At 67.0% G+C, this 803-nt stretch overlaps 1 pseudogene; it reads left to right on the forward strand.

The window, feature by feature from the left end:
* The first annotated feature begins 184 nt into the window (after positions 1–184).
* LOC113408662 lies at positions 185–435 on the forward strand (annotated as a pseudogene).
* The last annotated feature ends 368 nt before the right edge of the window (positions 436–803 follow it).

An 803-nucleotide genomic window follows, 5' to 3' on the forward strand; every position in this document is an offset into this window, starting at 1 on the left:
GGGGGGTTGTTAGCAGAAGGGGAAGGTGGGTCGCTGTAAGGGGGATGGGCCCCTAGTGGGGGGTGTTAACAGCAGAGGAGTCGGGGGGGGGGGTCGCAGCTCAGCGCTTTGTTGGGGAGACCCCGTTTTCCCCATGTCCCTCCCCCATCTCATCGCTGCCCTCACTCCCCACCCCCCCAGCGCCATGGCCGGGGTGGGCTTCGAGGAGTTCTCGGTGCCCCCGGGCTCGGAGCTGGCGCTGCCCCCGCTCTTCGGGGGGAACATCCTGGAGAGCGAGCTGGAGACGGAGGTGGAGTTCGTGGACGGGGGGCTGAGCGGGGACAACCTGCAGGACGAGGAGGAGGAGGAGAGCCAGCAGCGGCAGCGCGAGCTGGGCCGCCGGAAGATTCAGGCGCTGGGCCGGCGCTGCAAGGAGATCGAGCAGGTGGGGAGGGGGTGTCGCTGGGGCTGGAGCTGGACCCAGGGCTGGGGACGAAACCTGGCCCCGCCCCCTGAGCCACTGTCCCCACTGGCCACGGCCTGGCTCCGCCCCCTGAGCCACTCCCTCCAATTGCCCCGGCCTGGCCCTGCCCCCTAAACCACCAGCCCCCATGGCCCATAGCACCCTAAGAGATGGCCCAGCCCTAATCCCTAAATCATCATCTCACACGTATCCATCCCCATCCCATCCCACTTCCTTCATAACCACCAGCCCCCGCTCCACCAACCTAGGGTACCCACTGTCCCCTTTCAGTGGGCTTTGGGCCCCATCCCCTGTCTGGGCCCTGGCCCCATTCATTACATCTCCCAGAGATCTTGGGCCT

This window comes from Terrapene carolina, unplaced genomic scaffold, assembly GCF_002925995.2.
Source record: "Terrapene carolina triunguis isolate 2854851 unplaced genomic scaffold, T_m_triunguis-2.0 Scaffold21546, whole genome shotgun sequence".
Classification (NCBI taxonomy): Eukaryota; Metazoa; Chordata; order Testudines; family Emydidae; genus Terrapene; species Terrapene triunguis.